This window comes from Anabrus simplex, chromosome 3, assembly GCF_040414725.1.
Source record: "Anabrus simplex isolate iqAnaSimp1 chromosome 3, ASM4041472v1, whole genome shotgun sequence".
Lineage (NCBI taxonomy): Eukaryota > Metazoa > Arthropoda > Insecta > Orthoptera > Tettigoniidae > Anabrus > Anabrus simplex.
Window position 1 is genome coordinate 14,816,804 of NC_090267.1, and position 24,702 is coordinate 14,841,505.

General features: G+C 38.9%; 1 pseudogene; it reads right to left on the minus strand.

Annotated features, from left to right (window-relative positions):
* LOC137498929 (uncharacterized) overlaps positions 1–24,702 on the minus strand; it is a 67,871-nt pseudogene that overhangs the window by 12,512 nt on the left and 30,657 nt on the right.

Sequence of the window (24,702 nt, forward strand, 5' to 3'; positions counted from 1 at the left end):
CCTGGTGAGGGTCCCATACACCAGTAACTGCAGTCCTAACAAAGACCATTACTCCAATGGAGGAAGATCATTTCTTATGTTAACACCTGGGTACTTACGGTGTTTCCCATCAGGTACTATCATCCCATAAACACCAAACAAAGAGGTGAAACATACAACTTGACTTTTCATCCAATTTACATTCATATCATTGTCTGCTGTCCATCTCACAACCTCGCAATCCTGCAACACATTTACTACTATGTACAGTATAGCCTTATCTGTGATTCCAGTTTTTTACTCGTATCATTTATAAACTACACTCTATCAAACTGTTCAGTAATTTTGCAAACACATCTAATATAATCAAAAAGAATGCCTTCCCTGAGCTTTCAAACAACAAACTGGCCTGTAAATATCTGATTCATGTGTCACCCCTTTCCTTGTACACTGGAGTTGCTATTGGCATTGTTCTTTCATGCAAACAGTTATCAAATAAGAATTTCAGGTATGGCACTATATCTCAACCTTGAATATATTCCCAGAAATCTTATAAATTCTAACTTTCAACTTTTGTACCTTTATATAAATATACACTAGAGTCCTGTTAATCTGAATGCCGTTAATCCAAAAGTATGCTTAGTCCAAACTGAAATATTCAATTTTTAAAAAATTCTTCATATTGAAATGAAAGAAAATTTTATAGAGTATAGATTTACTTGGATTTCATTAGTCATATTTTACTAGAATAACTTAATGTAAACATAATTACACATCATAAACCATCAATCACTGGTCATTTATCTTTACAGACTCTGTTAGTTTCTTTTGCCATAGTGTTTGGAACCTACTCGAAGATGCAGTGTTATTAAATGAACATCGCAAGCACAATTCACAATGCAAAAGTCTTTCCGCAGTTTTAGGAGACAAGTTTTAACCTGGTTTTAGTAGTTTTCTCCTCTACAGGTTCTTAACTAATACAGTATTTTATTAATGTAACTGCTAAAGAGTGGACATTTCAAATTATAGTATGTACTGTACTGTAGAAACTATTTTCCTCAGACGGTTGACACGCTGGCCTTCTGACCTGAACTTTGCAGGTTCGATCCTGGCTTAGTCCGGTGGTATTTGAAGGAGCTCGACGTCAGCTCTGTAAAAGAACTCATGAGGGAGAAAATCCCAGCACCTCGGCATCTCCGGAAACCGAAAAAATAGTTAGCGAGACATAAAAACATTAACATTATTATCAGAAAATATTTTCCAGTTAATCCGAAAATTTGATAATCCGAACAGACTCCGGTCCCAATTAGTTCGGATTAACAAGACTCTACTGTATATCTTTATTATCATAAGTACAGTAATTTGCCAGTACAAGCCACATCCTCTATCAAGACATTATCCATATATCCAACTACCTCTACATATTACTGAGTGAATACTTCTGCCTTTGGTAAGTCCTCACTTATACAGGAACAGGTTTACATGCACCTGATGATGCAGCCATAAGAGCGAGATATTATGAGAGGCAACTTGCATCATTGAACAATTGCTTATTTGAATCTCACCTTTTGTTCTTTTCAGATGAGGCCTGGTTTTATATTAATGGTCGTGTAAACAGTCATAACTCTTGCTACTGGTTTGCAGAAAATCCTAATGCTGTTCATGAAGTCCCTCATTATGATAGGAAAATTGGTGTTTGGAGTGCTAATAATTTCGTGTGACTATTTCTAGCCGGGTGCAACCCTTGTAAGGCAGACCCTCCGATGAGGGTGGGCGGCATCTGCCAAGTGTAGCTAACTGCGTGTTATTGTGGTGGAGGAAAGTGTTATGTGTGGTGTGAGAGTTGCAGGAATGTTGGGGACTGCACAAACATCCAGCCCCCGAGCCAACCCAATGAAGGTTAAAATCTCTGACTCGGCCGGGAATCGAACCCGGGACCCTCTGAACCGAAGGCCAGTACGCTGACCATTCAGCCAACGAGTTGGACTTTGGAGTGCTGTTAGTGCAAGACAAATAAAATTGGGCCTATTTTTTCAAGACAACAATAAATGCAGAGTGGCACCAAGATGACATTCTCCATCCGTTAAAGGAAGAAGAAAAATCGCACGGGTGGTTCCAACAAGATTCAGACCCTGCTGATACAGCACAAGTTTCCCTTCATACAATCTCAGAAATGTTTGTAGACAGACTAATCAGTGCTGGTCTATTTACCCCTTGTTCTCCACATCTAGCAGGATGGCCCCAGGGGCTCTGAACTTTGGAGCGTGGGTTGGCGACCATGGGGCCCTCAGCTGAGTCCTGGCATTGCTTCCATTTACTTGCGTCAGGCTCCTCACTTTCATCTATCCTATCCGACCTCACTTGGTCAACCCTTGTTCTTTTCCGACCCCGACACAATTAGGTTTGTGAGGGCTAGGGAGTCTTTCATTTCACACCCTTCATGGCCCTTCTCTTCCTTTGGCTGATATCTTCATTTTTCGAAGTGTCGGATCCCTTTCACATTTTCCCTCTGATTAGTGTTATATAGAGGATGGTTGCCTAGTTGTACTTCATCTTAAAACAATAATCACCACCACCACCATCTAGCAGGATGTGATTCTTACTTGTGGGGTAAACTAAAAGAAAATGTGTATCAAACAAATACCCACACATTGGAGAAAATTGAAGAAAATATTATGAACAAAATCAGAAACAGTACAGTGCCAGAACTCTCTCAAGTCAGCCAGAATATGGTTACCAGATACAATGCCTGCAAAACCCAGGAAGGCCAACACTTCCAGAATCATTTATAAGGTAACATTTCATATAAGAGTGTACACAGCTGCGTGCAACATAAGTTTGGCTGAGGTAACTGCCGTAGCTCAGAGTCCAAACACCATGCATTCAGTCTCAGTTTATTTGGAAGACCATGTACACTCCCCTTGTATCTGCCTTAAAATGCACATGGCTAGAAAATATGCTTCCCATCATGTTATCCTTGGCTTATATTCTTGCTGAATGCAATTTCCCGGTGAGCTTGAATATCTCCTTACTCCCACAGTCATTTCTAACTATTTCTTTCTAAAATAACATTTCTTTCTTAACCACTTTATTTCCGTGTTATATTGGGTCCTTACTATTCTTTGCCACTTTTAAAGATAATATCTGTTTTTACACTTCTCAAAATTACTTTAAGCCCATTCCATAAGCTGGTTTACATTTTAATCTACCACTTTCCATTGACCATAACTGCTTTTTTAAAAATTTCTCCACTTCCTTCTTATCGGCCATTTATGACATTCCTTTTTAAGATATATATTTTTACTTCCCTTCAATTGGTTCCATCACTCTCTGATTCAGCCGATCTTCCCATAATAACTTATTCATCATTTGTTGGTCATGATTTCTGTCAATTATTTTCCCTTCCCAGTTAACATTTGGCAAGTTCAGATCACCCGCTACAATAACGTTCCTTTCTGTGTTGTTCCCCACACGGCTGATTATCTCATCAAATAATTCTGCTTCTGCATCAGCGCCAGCCTTGCCAAGTCTGTACACCAAAAAATCATTAAGTTACTCATTGTCTTTAGAGATGAGTCTTACATGTAGAATTTCATGATCCTGATCATTAAATATTTCGTAGCTTACAAATTCTTTTTCACCAGTATAAACACACCTCCTCCTATCATTCCTAACCTGTCTCTATAATATATATTCGCATTCCATGAGAAAATTGCTGCGACCATAATGTCACCTCTAAACCATGATTCAGTTCCTATTAGAACATCAGCTAAATATATATTCAGTGGCCAGAAGTCATGGGAAGACATTGAATGTGATGTTCATAACAAGTTGCTCCTCTGCGAACCCTGAAAAGGGCAGCAATATGGTTGAAGGAATCTGGATCCATGCATCTTGCACTGCTACCTACAATTCATCTTGTATAGTTGGTGCGGGGTTCATAGAGCGTACACCCAGCATCAGCAGCATCCCATAAATGCTCGATTGCATTAAAATCGGGGAATCTGGAGGATCAATCCCTGGTCATAACTTCACTGGAGTGCTCCTCCAACCATCTGCGTGCCACTAGGGAGGTGACATGGAGTACTGTCCTGCTGAAACTTAGCATCTCCATCAGGGTACTCTAGGACCAGAAAAGGATGCAGATGGTCTGAAAGAATGTCCACATAACGTGCACCTGTCACTGCTCCCTGTAACCGGACGATGGGGCCTAATTGTGACCATGAGAAAGCCGCCAAGACCAGAACTGAAACAGCTCCTGCCTGGACACAACCTTTTTGACATGAAGGATCCATAGCTTCATGCGGCATACACCACACTCTCACGTGACAACTGGAACTGGGATTCATCAGACCATACCACATGCTGCCACTGTTCCATGGTCCATTTCCGATATTCACGGATCCATGCTCAACACTGAGCTCTGTGGTGAAGTGTCAGCAAAGGGACATGAGCTGGTCGTTGACTGGTGAAGCCTATGCGATGCAGCTGCCTCCTTACAGTCCTGATAGAAATGGGTTTCTGACTCCCAACATTCAACTGGGCAGTGATCTGACTCACAGTAGCCCAACAAGTGCGCAGTATGGTTCCGCGGAGGTAATGCAATATCCTTTATTAAATACCTGTGGTCTTCCGGTGCAGCAGTTTAAGTGGATGGTAACATTCTCTCTGCGATGTTGAAGATCCACCCTCGACACTATTGACATTGCAACCCAGATTCGCATCTAATCACTGCAATGCTATGACCCATGTACAGAGGTGCCAACTATTACGGATTGTCCGTAATTATTACGGATTTCACCTCACGATTATGGAGTTACGGTCAAAGGGGAAATAATTACGGAAAAGCTAACATTATCACGAAAAAAATACTTTTTGACGGAAACAAAAGAAAAGGAAAACTGTTGAGTCCTTTCGAGGCTTTCTCCTAAATCGACTTTATTTCAATGCTTGTGAGTTGGCAACGATACTTATTTGATCATGACTTCCTTTCGCTGCCCATAAGCGTTGTAAAATGAATTGTGAATGAAGGAGCTCAGGCGCTGCTCTTCTCAACTACAAATCCTTCAGTAATGTATCTGCTGTGTTAAGTGTACCTGACAGTTGACAGAAAGATCTGCACTGCACTGGTATCGCTTATGGTTCAGAAAACGAAAATGTCATCACAGTTGGAAGGATGCTTCAAGAAAAACTACACTGAAAAGCAGCTGCTGCGTGAGAAACAAGCTATAAGGAATGTTTTATCACAGAACCAACAGGTTGCGTGCAAATGTTATTGTGTAATATGATATACTTTTCGATAGATTGCTAGAGGGAAGGGCAAAAGGGGTGTGTCATTATCAAGAAGGAAGGCGTATGCTTTGGACTTGACTCGAAATTTTTCTTGGGGGCGGAGGGCAATTACTGATAATCCACTTCAAAGTTGGCACCTCTGCATGTACCATGAGCCAATGATCATCCTGCATTCAAAGACAGTTACCGCATAACGTGTTGCCATCTGCTCAACACTGGTGTCTGTGACAGTCTGCTCAGCTACATTGCACAACGTTCAGGGTTCATACATACCACATTTTCAAATGGGACATCCCTTCCCATGATTTATAGCCACTTATAGTATATATTTATCAAATTACTTAATACTATCCCTTTCTTTACAATACTTCTGCAGTTTAATACTAACAATTTCATGTTGTCCTTACTTTACATCATACTTCCTATACTGTCATTAGTAAGGCTCAGATTTCTATGACCTAAAAACTCTTGAAATATGCATGAATTTGTGGCCTAAAAAGTACCAAAATATGATATAATAACCTGAAAATATGACCTAAAATCAAAACAGTAAATTAAAAATATATTTACTTTTAGCAGTTAGAGATGAAATAATGCATATCTCGCTTAGCCTTCATTTTCAGTAGACAACATGCAACTTGAGAGACCTTTGGTTGTTAGCAAATATAACTTTGTACATGGAGAGACTTTTTTCTACATCGCACGATGTAACGAGGGCATAGTTGGAAAAAGGGAAATCATTAGCAGAAATTTCCGGTTCATTTCTGATGAATTTTGCTTCTTTTACACGAGGAATGTCAGCAACATTACTCAATGTTGTGCATACAGGATTTCGTTCATGCACTTGTCAAAATTTTACCTTGACCTTTTGAGCTACTGCACCCCTTGCTTTCGGTAAACTCACTCTCAGGTTCTTAGTGCATCACACAATTGTGTGCCGACAGTTTAAGGCGAGTGATGGATTTTGTTATCACAGAGCAATTTGAAAATATGTAGCCTAAGTTTCTTGACATGGTGAATGAAAACAACTTTTGTACATTTTCAACTGCAGATGAATCACTTCTGTCAAGGTCATTGAAGATTTCTTAATATAACTGTAGTTTGTGCAATAGTAGTTGACAGCATCAAGCCAAGTCCCCAATGTGTTAAAAAGGGCTGAGGGTGTATTATTTTGCTAGTGGCTTTACGTGGCACCAACATAGACAAGTCTTATGGCGATGATGGGATAGGAAAGGCCTAGGATTTGGAAGGAAGCGGCCGTGGCCTTAATTAAGGTACAGCCCCGGCATTTGCCTGGTGTGAAAATGGGAAACCAAGGAAAACCATGTTCGGAGCTGCCGACAGTGGGGTTCGAACCCACTATATCCCGAATACTGTACACTGGCCGCACATATGTGACTGCAGCTACTGAGCTCGGTGAACTGCCAGGCCGAGTGGCTTAGATGGTTGAGGCGCTGGCCTTCCGACCCCAACTTGGCAGGTTCAATCCTGCCTCAGTTCCGCGATATTTGAAGGTGCTCAAATACGTCAGCCTCATGTTGGTAGAATTACTGGAATGTAAAAGAACTCCTGCGGCACTAAATTCTAGCACCGTGGCATCTCTGAAAACCGCAAACATAATTTGAAGACCTTTCGCTGCTTTCACCATGTATGGAGCAGTGTCTGTTAGGAAGATGAGCACATTCTCTTGCTGCACTTTACTCAGCCAAAACAAATTCATTGCAGTGTCAAAAACAACAGCGATGGAGGAGTTGTTCATCTTATCTAATACCTCATACACGTTTCTCACAGCTGGTCACGTTTAAGGGTGCCTACAATACCACTTACCGCATATTCACTCTGCGTTGGTGGTTTCATTTCTTGAGACCAATATTTTGTTACTGCTCACACTATTTCTTATTTTGTTTATTGTATCATCATGACAGGAAGTCGTAACTTTGACACAAAGGAATTTAGATAGTAAGAAGTTTTGCAAACTAGCTACCTCTACTTTACATGTTTGATGAAACAACCTTTTCACAAAGATTCTTAGAAAACTTAGAAGATGCACTGCCCGATGTATATGAACTGCTGAGTGGTTTCACTGCCTGTTTTCCACTGCTAATTCTCTCTTTACACAGCTTTTGAATTTAGCAATACTGCAATATTGTTGCAATGTAAAATGTTTCTCAGCAATTATTTTCACATCACACAGTTTACAAAGTAAAATATATCAACCAGTACTAAAACACCTTTCACTGAAATTTTAAAACAAAACTTCACAACCTCGTAATATCAGAATACTTTACTTTAGGCTTCTTGAAACTGCACTGAACTACTCATTAGCAGATACTGTGGAGGGTCATAGATAGTTTGTGCTTGAAATTAATTTCTACGACTCCAAGGAACAAGGAAACTGAATGCTGACTATCATGAAGGACAGGGAGAGAGAGGAGTAGCTATTTGTTTCTCCCCACGCACAATGAATCACACTCTTCGCATCTCAAGTGTGCTCATACTGTTCCAGGTACATTTATAGAATCTTTAACGCATGATTCCATGAGAGCACATCCCTCATAAATCCCGCTACTACCAAGTGAAGGTTGCCAAACCAACATCTGTCTGCATTAAAGTTTGACATTTCTTTCTAACTTTCACTTTAATCAATTCCTCTTAAAAGATGTTAATCTTCTCAGGAAGAGGGTCCCACGTTCGATTCTCAGTCTGTGACACTCAGGTCGTTCCTCCGCCCAGAACACGCCTTCCCACTTGCCCTCCACACCCCCCCGCACAATGTACCTACCATTTGCTTGAATTCAGACAGACACACACCTCAGCAGAGGTGAGTCTTGTTCACCATATCGGGGTCAACAACAAGGAAGTAACGTAATTTAAATCATATATATTATTCCATCGGACTCAACAAGTGGAGAGACACAGGCACGGTATTCCTTGATATCCAGAAGGCATTCAATAAAGTGTGGCACGAAGGCCTTGAATTGTGCCTTAGCAAGCTGCAGCCGAGCTTACTAGCAGCATGCGTTGCATCACAGACTACAACTCACACAATTTAAATTTATGAAACAGGCCGTGTGGTCTCCAGCTCGATCACGGGCAATTGTAGGCATAACTGGATGGTTCCTATTTCAATATCTAAATGTCATTGCATGTATGTATGTGTGTTTCACATCTCCTCCTAAACTGAATTAGTATCAGGAGATAATCCACATAGGGTAAGTCAACCCTACCACCCTTACAGACGCGGGGCCAGGGGGGAAGGTATAAAAATAATCAAAAATAGTATCAAATCCATAGTTTTCAGGGTTGCTGAGATGAATAGTGACACTCCAGACTTTTTTTTTCTCTTAGCGATGTGGAGGGCCAGGGGGTTGAGACATAAAAATATTTGAAAATAATGTCGAATCTATAATTTCTGGGTCACTGAGATGAATAGTGAAACTCTGGATATTTTAAAAGTCCAAGTTCAGCCCCTTTGGGGGGCAAGGGGCATGTAATATATAAACATAATCAAAAATAGTGTTGAATCCATAGTTTTCAGGGTTGCCGAGATGAATAGCAACACTCCAGATTTTTATCTCAGTGGTGAGGGGGCGAGATAAAAAATAATCTAAAGTAGCGTCGAATCTATAGTTTCCAGGATTGCCAAGATGAATAGTGACATTCTGGATATTTTTTAAGTACAAGTTTTTCCCCTTTGGTGTGGGGAGCATACAAATATTATACTATCTAGAAGAAATACTGTATGGGCAAGACACCACTAGAACACCTAGGGAAGGGCATGAAATATAATCTATTTTAATAAATGGACGTTGGTTTGGAGCAATCTATATACAGTATACTGTATATATAAATAAATTAAGTTATAATAGTGAAAAGAGACATGAATTAATTAGGCAATTTCAGGCATCTTAAAAACTTAAAACTTGGTAACAGAGAAGCTAATGACTACAAGATCTGCGACGTCACAGAACATGTGGCCTGCACACCAGAAGGACTGATCTAGAAGCTTTCTATCTCCGCTTCTTGATGAGATAACAACTTATATACGAATGATATGCCGACAGCGGAAATCGCTACCATGCACCTCTACACGGATGACACTGCACCCAAAAGAGACTACAATTAGCACTGCGAACTCTCGAGTTCTGGCTAACCAAATGGCACATCAAGGTCAATGTTGACAAATGCCAAGCTGTGTTGTTCACGAGGAAGAACAGATGCACACATAGGTCAGCCAAAACCAAACCGATCAAACTATTCAATCAAGATATAGCATGGCACGACAAGGTCAAATATCTAGTAGTAGTCCTAGATAGGAAACTAACCATGCTACATCACATTAAAGACATCCAGCGGAAAACACATGCTTGACCGACACAGCTCTATCATATACTGAATAAAAGATCCAGTATTAACAAGAGAGAGAGGAATTAACATGTACAAGGCCTTAATTAGGCCAATAATAACATACGCAGCCCCCGCTTGGGGCCACACTGCTATGATGAACCTGGATAAGCTGGAATTAATACAAAATAAATACATCCGAGAAGTGGCCAGACTCCCGTTTGACACACAAATATGCCACCTACGCAAAATTGCAAAAGTCAGCTCGATAAGGCAACACATACAAAAACAAACACTCTGAATGTACAAGAAATCGTGGGGTAATAAGATTCACCCACTAGTCAGTGGAATAGGATGCTATGATGTCGATTCTACTGCTATTATCATTTCCACATGAAATTCATCCAATCCTGCTGCCTTTCCCACTTTCATTTGTTTGACAGCAGTTTCCACTTCCTCCATTGCACTTTCACTCTAGAATTCTGTCTCATTTCAATCTGCTTCTATCATCTCCTCCACACTACTTCTAATATTCATGAGTTCATCAATATAATTCTTCTAACTTTTGGATCTCTTCTTGTTGCATTTCCTTCTTTCCCTATCACTTGCTTTGTATAGACTGTTCCTTATTACAAGACACATAGCTGAGTAAATTCTTCCCATTTTCTTCTATTATTCAGGTACTACTTTCTGGCACCACCTTTTCATTTCCTGGTACTTCCTTCTGTTTTATATCTATTCCATAATTGCCATACCTTCTTACTCTTTACTGCTTCCTTTACCCCCTTATTCCACCATTCACTCTATCCTTCTCTGTATCAGCTATTCTTCCAGACATTCTGTACAGTTTACAAATGCCATCAACTTTCACGTTCTCTAGCTCAGTTCTCGGCATGTGTTGTTTCAATTAAATTCACTATTTCTCTTCAACTTGCTTTTAATTTCCATACTTTCAATTCCACCTTTGATATTTCTTTCATTTTTTACTATTTGTCCTACTTTTCTCTTTGAAAACACTACTCTACGATCTCCATCAAATGCCAAAGAAATGATCTGGTGCATTCCTTGACTGACAATTGTCATAATTACAGTGTTTTCTTGTACTGTATGTGCAGTTATGGCTGTTTAATAAACAAACTGTGCATAATCTATGCATGAAACAAGCACAATCCTGTTTTAGTTGAACTTGTGCATATGTGCAGAGCATTTCCCTTTCTCCCCTTATTTTCCCTGTAGCAGGGCAGTGGTATGTGATCTGGCATAGAAAATCCGGTTAGTTTGTCAATTTGAATAGCATGCCCAGAAGTAACAATGTAATCTCTAATAGAAAAATGTTCTCCCCCAATCGGACTGCACCATCATTCTTAACATAACACGATCAGCATCCCAGATTCTTTTGCCTGTACAGTTCTGATACACCCAGTATGATGCCAAATGATGCACTGAAAGTAAGAAGAATAAATATTTATGGCTGCCTATAGGCATAATAAACTAATCTCTTTTGAAACCTAAATAACTTTTATTTACAATTTGTTTTATGTCACACCGATACAGATGAGTCTGATGGCGACAAAGGGATAGGAAAGGCCTATGAGTGAGAGGAAAGCTGTGGCATCATTTAATGTACAGCCTGGTGTGAAAATGGGAAACAACAGAAAACCACCTTCAGGGATGCCAACAGTGGGGTTCGAACCCACCATCTCCTGGATGCAAGCTCACAGTTGCATGCCTCTAACCACACAGCAGCTTGCCTCGTTGAATTCATCTACCACAGTTAAATTTCACAAACATATATTCAATAAAAGCTTATCCAGAAAAAGTTACAACCTATTCTTTGAATTCTTCAACATTTCACCCAACTCTACCCCACTAATTTCATAAGAAATCCGAGATGGAGTATAACCTCGTAAAAGAAAAAATTATTAAATTGTCTAAAATAGCTAGTTCACAGAGATCAAACACCTGTCAGAAAGCAAGGCAATACACAGGTAATAATAATAATAATAATAATAATAATAATAATAATATATGGCCTCAGCAATCACGTGCAAGCACCTTACTTTAACGCTTGATTTACTAGTTTCATTTCTGTATTGATAGTTTACATATGTACAGATAAGAGAGGGTTCCACCTTATCACTACAGTTTTTATTGTAAGAATTAGCTTACAGGACCAGTTTCGACTTGAAACAGTCATCATCAGCTGAACATGGATACCTTTACATATGTCTTAAGCATTAATAGGTATTGACCTTTCTAAAGGGAGATGCTGTAGGAAAGCATCATGTCTGAGTGTCCAAACTGGGCGTATTAAGTGTAAAATGATTATATATTATAATTTTGGCAATCAGGTACTTGGGTATAAAGCTATCTTCTTCAGGATTAGAATTTGTCTATGAAACCTAACCTAAGCTTAAATCTATGTTACAAATACATTAAACACATTAAAATACACAGTACATCTTAAAATCCATTAAAATAATGAGTATAAAACATTTCATGGAATTGAAAGTGTGTGCATATCTTCATTCGTGTTTTTGAGTCCGATGTTGTAAATAATTCAGTACTTGCATTCATGGGCAATGCTATAGTTCTCTTAAGAAGTCTGTATGTGTGGTGAAAAGCTTCTATTGTTAACAAAATCTGATTGTTTAGACAGAGGTAAGTATGTGCAGCTGTGATCTTATTCTTTAAATACTCGAGGCAGATGTGGTCTTGGTCATATGTAAGTATTTCTTGATGCAGAGCTGTAGTGGTGGCTCCTTCCTCATCTATAATTGTGTGCTGATATATTATCTGTGGAAGACGAAAATAAGGTGTGAGTAGAGAGTTATAAGCTGAAGGAATGCCTCTGTGTGTGTGTGTGTGTGTGTGTGTGTGTGTGTGTGTGTGTGTGTGTGTGTGTGTGTGTGTGTGTGTGTGTGTTAATGTGAAAGTGTACTTACTATTGCTGTCTTGGCTGAGTTGCATTTGATCTGAGAGCTTGGCGTGTACTGTTTCGCATTCTCCTTAGTTTTGTGTCTGCTGCTGCGAGGGGAGTGGATAGAGGGGTAGGGAGTGTTGAAGTTGTGGGGGTAGGGGTGGAGCTGGGTGTGTCGTTCAACGGTACTATGGCGTGTGTTATGTTCTGTTTATTATTTTGAGGTAGTAATTTTTTAAGGTGGGGATGGCTTTATTGAAAATGATGTTAGTTTTTTCTGTAATTTCATTTATGTTGTCATTGGGATTGGCGTATTGATGTAACGATATGTAAAACTCTTCTGTTATATTGAGCAAGGGGCCCTTAGGATTTATATTTAATATTTTCAAGTAATTTGTGATATTCGTGAAGCTGTGTTTATATTCTTCGATGTGCTGGCCTATTGCTGGAAAATGATTATGTTTTACAGCGTTTAAGTGTTCATTATATCAGATTGTGAAGTTTCTACCGGTACGTCCTATATAGCTGGTCTCACAATTGTTACATCTGATGCGGTATACTCTTGGTATTGTGTAAGATGTTAGTGCTATTGTGCGTGGTTTTGAATGCTATTTTTAAGTTATGTTTTTTGAAGATATTAGTTATAGGACATATGTGTGTGTTGTTGAAAGTAAATAATACGTAATCCTCTTTAGGTTTGTCTATTTTTGTCAATCTGGTTTTGGGTTGAGATTTGATTTTGTGAATAATTGTATTGACCATTTCTTTCTTGTATCCATTAGTTTTAGCAATTTCTTTGATTAGTTGTATTTCCTCTTGTATGTAATCTTGTGTTAATGGTATATTAAAGGCTCTATAGATCATGCTGTATTAAGCTGCTTTTTTATGTGTATTGGGATGGATGGAATCTATTTTCTGCTGCTAGAGGCTTTACGTCGCACCGACACAGATAGGTCTTATGGCGACGATGGGATAGGAAAGGCCTAGGAGTTGGAAGAAAGCGGCCGTGGCCTTAATTAAGGTACAGCCCCAGCATTTGCCTGGTGTGAAAATGCAAAACCACGGAAAACCATTTTCAGGGCTGCCGATAGTGGGATTCGAACCTACTATCTCCCGGATGCAAGCTCACAGCCGCGCGCCTCTACACGCACGGCCAACTCGCCCGGTGGAATCTATTTTGATAGTGTTCAAAGTATGTGTGGGTTTTTGGTATATTTTGTATGATAAGTGGTTTTCGTGTCTAATGCGTCTGGCTCCCTGCTTCTCAATTTAGATGTTCCATTTTTCTCTGGTCCTGAAGGTGGCAGAGTAAACTATCTCTCTCTTGTGCATCGACAGCTGAGTTTTGATGATTTTCATTGGCTAAACATCAGATATATTCACTTGCTGAGATCAAAAAGCTTGTCCACAGAAAAAGCAACTGAAGAGGTAAACAAAAATGTCCAAGGCTTAGGGATAAAACTCTAAGTAAGCTGAGTTGTACTTACATATTTTCTTCTTTGACACATGAGACCAGTTCACCAACTGCATGTTCTTCTACAATTATTTCCTCCTTAACATTGCTAGAAAGCTGTAAGGAACAAATATGGAAAGTAAATTAAGAAGTAAACAGGTAACAGGAATAAAAATATATAAACAAGAGAGAGATGACCTCATACATGAACTATAAAACAAGCACAATTTATTGTCCCAATGTCAAGAATGGAAATGTACTAACAAGTATCATGACCAGAGCATGAATAGGAACCCATAATCAGAGCACAGCACTAGAAAAGAGAGCAATAGAGGAGCAGTAGGAAACCTCCATATTTACACACAATGCTCCAGTCTTCTCTGCCTGTAACTTACTGCCATTGTAGTATATATTACTCAACTGGTCACTTGTGTGTTACTTTCCGTTAATTGCTGATGATGATGCTTGAAGTTGAAAGGGGCCTAACATCCAGGTCATCAGCCCCTAATGGAACGAAATAAGATGAAATACAATGACAATTTAAAAGTCAAAAATTCATCCACTGACCAGAATTTAAAACGTGATAATGAAGAATGAACCAATAAATATGAATTAAAAATAATCAGCAGAGCCAACTCACAATACTGAAAGTTAAAAGTAATTCCAAAATTGATCCACTGGCTAGAATTCAAAAGGATGATGATGAACAATAATTACGTACTTAAAACAATCAGTGGATCCGACCTGCAATGCCTCACCTTCCCAGAAATTATACTGAAAAATTAGTTTTACTAAGCAAGGGACTGCTTACAAAGCACAATTCTGAATTGATGATTCTTGTTGTCCAAAGTTATCCAAAATCCAGGTCAACGGCCCTTCAGAATGGCATTTATCACTAGTAAAGTGGAACAATGGTATTTCTCAAGTTGTGGTACTAATCACAAGTATTGTACTGAGCCGTATCCTGACGGCCCATAAGAGACAATCAGATATATATTTGCCATACTAAATAATTATATCGAGATGAATTTCAGTCAGGCATTGTAAAAGTAGTAGATCTGCGAACAGTTAAGACTGGAAGTCCTTGAAGACATGAAGTCCCTTATGTGGCGCGATGCTTGCTTGTGACCATGGGAAATGTTCAGCACGACCAGAAGTCAGCACATCTCAGCACGTGTAGAAGTCGTTGGCCAAGAGGAGTATTCAGCCAATTAGGAAGCGTGGGTGTGGTCAATATGAATTCTGGATCGCGCAGAATTAAAATCCCAGGTTGGCCAACAAGGATATCTGTGGGAAGAGTACACCGATATAGAGAAGTCAGTTCTGTTAGTTGATGGATTTCCACAGGTCTGAAAGTGAGAAATAATAAGGAATACGTTATAGCTACTATCTGAGACATTATTAAGTCATCAGGAATGTGTTTAATATTACTTTTATTTAAGATAAAAGTCATTGTGGGTAACAAGCATGCTGATTGGTTGATCATTTGAACATACGGGAATTCCATAGCTACAAGGGAGTTAGCTAAGCTTCTTAAGCGTCCCAATCATTGGGAGCGTCATTCTGATTGTGTGAGTCGCCGTGAAGTGAACGTCGTTCTATACTGATTTGATATCTGTGCGTGAATGTTGCCACGTGGGCAGACATCTAACAGTGTAAGGTCTTTTTGACCAACAAACAGTGCATTTAATTGTGAAAAGTGTTAAGTAAACTGGTGCAGTGATAAATTGCCGATTGCATTATGTCACAAAGATTTACTCTAAAGTAATAGACGGTAATATCAGCCGCAGACTGGTGAGTGAAGGAGAGACGCTCAGCTGCATTGTATTTTCAGATCGGTCATGTATTACACGTTATAATTCTCATGTTAGGTCCGTACTGAAATGTACGTAAATACAAAGTATGTTACAAGTGTTATTGAGGCTGATGATGCCCTTAATACGGTCGAAACATGTCCCTTAACATTTTATAATAATATTTAAATTCTAAAAAAGATCTCTTTGTATTGAATAGGTGGATATTAAAAAAATTACACTTGTAACATACTTTGTATTCGGTCATGTATCGCAAAGGACTTTCGTACCGAACCACGAGCCGTTGAACTGACACTAGGAACACGACAACCCAGTGCGGTGGATTTGGTCAAAACTAGCAAGAAACTGCCAGGAAGTGGACCCGGGCCTCTTACAGACAACAAACATATAAGAGACGCAAAGAAATAAAAATTTATTATGGAAAGGAAATCAAAGAAAGAAAAGGTTGCATAGGTAAAACAAAGGGGCCAAAAATCAAATAGCTAATAATCAAAATACAGCAGACTCATTGATTACAGCACCTTCACACACGCTTACCTTCATAAAAGACGTGACGAAAAGTTTTGGAATAAGGACTTGGCATCTATATTAATTAACTGAAGAATATGAATTCAGGTGGGAACAAAACATTTCTTTGTAGCACATCGGGTCTAAACAGTGATAAGTTTAGAGAGTAACAGCACCTTATCATAACATTCTCCCTTTCAGTTCCTCAGATATAACACAAAACTCTCAACAATAACAATTATGTCCTCCGAGAATACAATATCATTAAGTAAAAGAGCTTAAAACAGGAGAAGAGGGAAGGGTGCACCGAGCTCATTTATACTCATAAAATAAATGCAAAGAGAAAAGGGGAAGGGGGGGGGGGGGCGGTTACCATGGTTTCGCACAAAACAACTAAAATAACACAGAAGGCGCCCAGCAAAGAATAAAACAAATTAAAGTAGAAAACAGGTAAAGAAAGCCAATGACGGCAATGTGAAACGAACAATAAATAAGTAAAGCAGACACAAAAGGTTTCACGGACTCAAACGTCAGAACCACCCACGCTCACACATACTCTGAGAGGTTAGGTCGCCGAATAGAGGGAAGTATAAGCACGTCAACACACAACACATAACAAAATAAACAACCGCTCACGAGCTCAGACAGTATGAACCAGAAAGTGGTCCATCTTAAAGAGACGGAGTGTCTCCAACACCAAAACACACGGAAGCAGGCAAATGGCGTAGTTAGCTTGAATTCATACCAGGTCTATCAAGTGCACATGAATTATACAGAACACGCGATAAAATAACACAACGTGAGCTTAAGCAGAATGTTAATGAAGCGACATGAGTAAAAGGTCTCGGCCACACACAGCAAACAATCTCATACACACACATGAATCCGTGTCACCTTCGTTTTCTCAAAATAAACATAGTGGATCGGTAAATGAAAATACCGAAAGAAGCGTGTAAAAGTAAAGTTAATACACAAATAAATTAGAAACACATGTAATGAGGGAAGCCTTTCTAACCAAACCATGGTGAGCACAGAACGGAGCAGTAATAAAACCAAAAGAAGATTAAAGAAAAATAGATACCTCAATTATATAAGCAATTCACATTCTCGAAAGGCCGATATATGTACAAAGACATCTTGAATCTATTAAAATATCTTTTATATGCCACAAAGGTGACTTGGAAATCCAATCCTTCCATCTTCTCAAGTCAAAAACTCTACACTACCCACCCAGAAAGATAACCCAACAAGACGGAGCAGAAAAGAAATGCTTTGACCTATGCTAATGTATGAGATGCCATCTATCGGAATAAGGAAAGATTGCATAGTGGTAACAACACATGATGGAAAGAGTAATAGTTCATAGATACAAGAGTTTCCTTGGAACGTGAAGACATCAGAAAAGGCAAACGTACCATAAAATGATATGGTGCGGTTCAAATAGATGATGCCCTTACTATGGTCGATACGTGTCCCTTAACATTTTATAATAATATTTAAATTCTAAAAAATATCTCTTTGTATTGAATAGGTGGACATTAGAAAAAATAACACTTGTAACATACTTTGTATTCGGTCATGTATCGCGAAAGACTTTCGGACCGAACCGCGAGCCGCTCTAATTAACTTTGCAAAACCCTAAACACTTGTGTTCTGAATTTTACGTGTGTTTGTTCTGTCAGATTAATGTTGGCTTAATTCATAGCTGACAAGGGTTTATTCAGCACATGAAAATAGAGTGGTGAAGAGGTATTTACCTGAAAACTTCTGTGTTGCAGTATACAGGAATTTTCATCTCGAAGATGGCACCGCCCTTAGAAGAAAGAAGATTGTTCCCATGTGTTAAACATGTGCTTAAAATGAAGTAACACAATACCAGAGCGGGGATATGAGCCACTGCCGATGTCCAGGGAGTTCCCAAAGATAAGACGCATGTTTTTAAATTAAATGGCATGTTATATGAGCCGGCCCCGTGGTGTAGGGGTAGCGTGCCTGCCTCTTACCCGGAGGCCCCGGGTTCGATTCCCGGCCAGGTCAGGGATTTTTACCTGGACCTGAGGGCTGGTTCGAGGTCCACTCAGCCTACGTGATTAGAATTGAGGAGCTATCTGACGGTGAGATGGCGGCCCCGGTCTAGAAAGCCAAGAATAACGGCCGAGAGGATTCGTCGTGCTGACCACACGACACTTCGTAATCTGCAGGCCTGCGGGCTGAGCAGCGGTCGCTTGGTCGGCCAAGGCCCTTCAAGGGCTGTAGTGCCATGGGGTTTGGTTTGGTTTGGTTTGGCATGTTATATGACTTATGAATAATACCAGTGAGGCTTAGTGAAGGGATTTTCTTTAATGTAATTTTTGCCAGACTGTATGTGTTTATTTTACATTTGTGATGCTGTAAGTAGAGATAGGAGAGGATTGCATGATTTCTCTATTTTTCTTTTACTTTACGATTAGTTAGATGGGATATTGAGTGAAATGATAGGATTTATTTTGTTTTTGTGTCATTATGCATGTTACTTTGCTTAGGATTGTTCAGATATTCTTGAATGTTAGAGATAGGAGGATTAGATTGCCAAGATCATCCAATTTCCAAGTTAAACACTTGCAGCGTTGAGGGTAAATTACATTTTTCCATTTAGAAAGATTAGTAACAGATAGGTTGCATGACGCATGTTATATCAGGAGGTGTGACATGTGTAGAGCTGTATATGCAATGTTGACTAGAAAAGGATTCTTCCAGTGTGGGTCGGAAACTGTTTCGTACAATGATTTGAGTGGGAATCGAACCCTGTTTTATAATGAGAAAGGCTGATGAGATCATAAGATATACAAGAGAATTTAATGCATGCTGATTTATGAAGTTGATTATGCAGGCCGATTGCATGCCTGATGATGTGATAAGAATTGTGTGCAGCGAGAATAGTCCTGCGAATGTATTCTGAAAGATTATTGAGAATCAGAATTGATGGGAAATTAATGTCAGGCCAGTGAATCTGATGTGTGTATTGAATTATAATAGCATGCTAGCAAGAAGTACGATTGTATGTGAATTTCCAAGCTGTTGAAGAAATACGAGCTCACCTTACAAGTTTACTCATCAGCCATGTATATACAGACAGTGTGAAATGAGATGTCGTTTCTGTAATACAATCTTGTCGAACAGTGACCCAGTCCTCAGAGTAGTATTGAGTTTTTAACAATTTTTTTCAGCCCACAACAAAGCAGGAAGTATGTGACAGATAAAGGCACTTTCCAGTGCGCAAATTCAGCAGAGGAACGCAATGTTGCCCATTGCTTTACACATGCTTATTAAAGTATATTATTTGTTTTCTCTTACAGGATGGTGTTTTGTGCAATTTCATGTTGTTTTGATATGTTGTCTTGTTGTTTAACGGGGAACAGCTCGAGTGCTGAGTGAATGTTTGTGGTCAAACTAGTTCTTACTAGATCCTTTTGGTGAACCGCATTTCACATCGAGTCAGTGTTGTACAGAAGTTTTTCCTTCCCGAATCCAATGTAAATATGTGAGATATTTTAATTATATTGTAATTATTGTAGATATAGCATAGGTAAATGCCACTAGTATTTTTTGTAGTTCATATCATGTCCCATTGCATCTTAATTTCCGTTTAATGTTAATCTTTGCGACAACTTCCCAGAATTTCAATCTATATTATGGTGATACTTAAAATCGTGCTACTCCATATGAATACGGATACAAATATGAACATAAACATTGGACAATCATGTGAAATCATTTAAAGTTTGCAAATATCTAATGTTGTGTTGGATCTTCCATTTTCTTGCATTTAATTGTTTGAATAATTAATTTTTGTTGTTGTCCATTTTCTTTCCAATTTTATCTTTGTGATGACTTTATATTCATTTTACTATTTGAATTTCTTTTGTGATTGTATGATTCAGGGTTATTTTATGGAATAAACTCATCCTACCCCATATTAGTGTTTGTCATTCGAGTTAAACCTGCATTATACCTGTCATATACTTATAGTTAAGTGATAAACATCGACATTTAGACTTACCCTTCGACAATCAAACCACTTCTCTGCCCAAACCTGAGTTAGTCGGATGTTTAATCAGGAATGGAGGCACCGTAATAGAGGGTTGTTACTCCTGGGTACGAAAAGTACGTCACACAGGTAACACAGACCTATGGTATTTCTTGCATAATGGCACCACTCGTAGGGAATGCAAACCCAAGGTGTCCCTCACATAAGTGTACTAACCACAGGGACTCGTACTATCCCATGGTGTTCCCCACATAGTGGATGTTAATCACAGGCAACGCAGACCCACAGTGTCACTCTAATAGTGCTGCAAATCACAGGCAATGTAAGCCCTTGGTCTTCCACATACATTGGTAATAATCAAGGGTACTGTAAACCGATAGTGACCCACCTGCTAGTGCTAATAATCACAAACCTATTGTGTACCTAACATAGTGGTACTACTCGCAAGTAAAGGTGACCCATGGCTTTCCCTGCATGATGGTACTAATAACAATTAGTTACAAGGTTCTAATTCAATCATCCCTTGGTTGTCCCTTTTAGTCACCTCTTATGACAGGCAGGGGAGACCGTAGGTGTATTCTTTGTCTGCGTGTCCCATCCATAAGGGACAGAGAAAAAAGAAAAAGGGATACGTCACTTTGAAAAAAGAAGTAATGGACAAAGCAAGGCATGGGCCATGAAGAGCGTAAAAATGAAAGACTTCCTAGACCACGAATGCTCTAATACCATCAGGTCAGAAAAGAACAAGAGTTGACCAAGACAGGTCAGACAGGATAGATGAAAGTGAGGAGTATGGCACAAATAAGTGGAAGCAATGTCAGGACTCAGCTAAGGGCCTCATGGTTGCCAACCCACACTCCTAAGTTTAGAGCCCCTGGGGCCCTTTTAGTCACCTCTTACAACGTGCAGGGGATACCATGGGTGTATTCTTTATTTCCATCCCGCACCCACAGGGATTCAATTAATTGCATTCCTACAGATGATTCTGATTATTAAGCATTGGACCTCATCCCAAAGAGATCTCTCCAACATTACGAAAATGTTGTTAACCCTCCGCTCAGAAGATTTGAGAGAAAGAACTGGAGCTGCTTGACTAAGTCATACAATCCAAGCTGTGATATTAGGAGACATGCAAGCTCAAACGGTGTTCTTAAAACTAGAAATGATTATAATATGAAGATCAAACTGGAAGAGAGGAGGATAAATGTGGACAAGTACCAGTATGCAATTACAGGAGGAGGAATTAGGTAGTGAAATAATTTACCAAGGGAGATGTTCGATAACATTTTGACCTTTTTGAAATCATTTATGAGAAGATTAGATAAATAACTCATGGGGAATCTGCCACCTGGATAACGGCACAGTGTGATTAATGTAGATTTACCGCTGAATTTTCAGGTGGAGTGGCACCTAGATATTACGTGTTTTGCACTATTCATTTTATATGAATTTTTATGTTTCAGTTCCACTCAATTTTGTCATGACACTGATAGTTTCAGATTCATCACTACTTGAATTAGCACCACCTCCTCCGCAATCATGTTTCCTCTTACTACAAAACAGGATCAGCTGCAGATGTACTAACATTATTAAATTCTATTAAATAATTTAAAGGTTTTTTTAGAGGTATGTTGCACTTATTATGATATTTATATTTAACATGTGTATTTGACAGGCCTGGATATTGACAATAGCAACAGAAAAGATAATCCAAGCTGTTAAAATAAGGATGAGACCATCTATCACATGCTACATAGTGGAGGGGCTGCCATACAGTACCCAGCAAAAGACCTTTTAAGTTATCTCAAAAAGATGAAAATTAGTTTTCAAGAAAGGGGCAATCTCAAAAAATTTATCCCATTTTTCCAAGTACTTTCACACTGTGTCATTCACTGGAATCTGATCAGCTGTTATAATTATTACAATTTCCATCATCAGAAAACATCTTATCAAATTATTAAACTTCCTCAAAAGTGTTCACTTGCATTAGTCCTATCTCTATCAACTCTGATTTGAATTATTCTTTCAAATCTGTCATTGCTGATACAAGTCCATAATTTTCCTGTGGAAAAGGTAATATATTAGGTGCACTCTTCTGACACTTCCGGCAATCTAGTCACCAACAAATGAGCATTGCAATTGATAACATTCCAGAATTAGAGGTAGTTTTATAATTTCATCAGGCAGCTAACAAACCTGCAAACCAGGTAGTAGGATATAAAATCAATAATATTATTAAAACTTAAGAATATTTCTGGGATCATTTTAAAATATTTAAGTATTGAGTCATTTAGGAGGAGAAAAGTGTCCTGTTTGAATGCTCAGGGATATTTGTGTACTGTGGAGCAATTACATTGAACAACAAACGTAAAATAACACCGCAACAGCAGGAAAATTTACAGAAACTCTAATAAGTATTCTAATCATCCTCAACCAACCTATTCTGAAGAATTCAGAACTTTGGCATTTATTAATGATATGATTTATGCAACACCTGAAAGTGTAGCTCAACATGAAATATATCTCTCCTCTGGAATGTGTACATGTGTTACAGATTTTGTTACACTGGTGGAAAAAATATCCAAAATAAGGAATGTAGAATATGGAAATTTTGGAAATATATTAGTTGAGGTAACATGTTTAATTGATTACAGATACAAGACTACAGGTTAATATCCATGTGAGAAATGCCATTGCAAATATGCCGTGCAGGTCCATCAATAACAGGTGTAATCGCCTGACAGTTGAATGCAGGCATGTATTGTGTCATACAGGTGCCAGATGTCAGCTTGTGGGATGTAGTTCTATACCTGTTACACTTGCTTGGTCAATACAGGGACAGTTAATGCCAGTTGTGGACGATGCTGGAGTTGTCATGCAATGATATCCCATACGTGCTTGACTGGGGACAGATCGGAAAATCGAGCAGGCCAAGGCACTCTGTAGAGCACATTGGGTTAAACCAGTGGTATATGGGCATGCATTACATGCCACACCCCCTATGCATCGCGGAAACAATCCCAGTACCAATAAATACAAACGAAGTTTGAGGCATAGATCATGACTAGGAAAGGCCCAAATGCAAACAGCCTTGAACTGGAAATGAGCCTCCGGATAAATAATAGTAAGAGACTAAATCTATAAGTAATAAAATTCAAAATACATGAAATAAGTGTTTATTCAAATCATGAAATGAAGGTAGAGGGAAAAGAAATTAATCAAATAAAACGGATAAAGAATGGGTACATACATAATCAGTCCAGGCCGAGTTGTTGGCACGACATTATTCCGTGAGCATCAAGTCACAGAAAAAATATTTAAACATTTGCTGGGCTCACTTGGTTAAGTAAGATACCTTTCAAAAGCTGCCAGTATATATATATATATATGAAATGGCGCAACAGATCAAAAGAGAGATCGTTCTTTCCAACGAGTATATTCCCTATCATTTCCACTCAACAACGTTCATACATCACTCTCGTTAATAACAATCACCCCAGATCTTACAACTCCCGCACATCAAGGAGGAAAAACCAGAGTTAAAAAAAAGAAAAAAAATACGTAGGATTTCAGTATGGGATAAAAGAGAAATGACTCTGGACAAGGAGATGATATTTAACAAAGGGGACAATTCCAGGCATGTGCATAGCCTAAATGAACGAAACATAAAACATGGCGGCCCTATAGGTAAATGAGCGGCCAAGACAGGTGCGAAGGCAAAGAAATAGCACCATACGAAAATGCATGAATAAAATACTGAAACAAGATCAAAATACAAATTCAACTGATTGATATGTCTTTGTTACACTCCCCTCTCATACTAACACTCATGCACACATTCAGACACAGCAGGGATCGGCAAGCAATACGAACAGCAGTGTCAGTTAAATGACAAACTCAAAAATTAATATAACATACCCCCAGGCCACAAACGAGGTCTCATTTATTCCAGAAGTTGCGTGCACAGGTCAAACTAATTCAGCTCTGGGATCAGAGAAATCCCGCAGTCATGCACAAACCCATCAAGATTCGCACTTTGTACAACACGAGTGGAAGCTCGTGCCGACACAAAGGGCAAACAGTCATCAGATGGCGAATTACATAAAAATGCAGTGCACATACGCAGTAGTAATATGAGACCGTACCATCAAACATATCATAATCTCAATAACCACAAGAAAAAACCTGCAGTCCATTCATACTGCGGAGCGAACAACACATATCAATCACCTATATATCACTGAACAAATGTTACAAAAGAATACCCATACCTGGAGTATATTAACTGTCAAAGAAAGGAGAAGGATGATAGTACACGGTAAGTTTGAAGTGTTTAAAGACTTTTCTGTACATCAAAAACACTACT